Raw genomic sequence first — 402 nt, 5'->3', positions numbered from 1 at the left:
ACCGCCGGCCTCACCCCCGGCCCCACCGCGGCCGCCGTGCCGCCGCAGCTCGCGCTCGCGCTGGTAGTAGGCGTGCAGCTGGGCGCAGCGAGCCCTCCGCACCAGCCGCTGACGCTGGCCCAGCGGCAGGGACTCTAGCAGGCACTGCTCCACGTCCATGTCATAGGAGCGGAAGGCATGGCACAAGCGGTAGCAACCTGGGGCGGGTCACAGCAAAGACAACGGTCCCCACGTGGAGCCTCAGCAGACTGTTGGGTGCGAGTGCTGTTCGCGAGTGGCACCTATGAGAGACCGAGGGCGTGGGTGGCCAGCACCGCGCTCGACCGCCTTTGTCTACCCAGTGCGTGGGTGAATAGGTGGGTAGGTGAGTGAGTGTGTGAGTGGGTGGGTGGGTTGCATGGT

This window comes from Lampetra fluviatilis, chromosome 56, assembly GCF_964198595.1.
Source record: "Lampetra fluviatilis chromosome 56, kcLamFluv1.1, whole genome shotgun sequence".
NCBI lineage: Eukaryota > Metazoa > Chordata > Hyperoartia > Petromyzontiformes > Petromyzontidae > Lampetra > Lampetra fluviatilis.
This window is presented reverse-complemented; position numbering follows the sequence as displayed.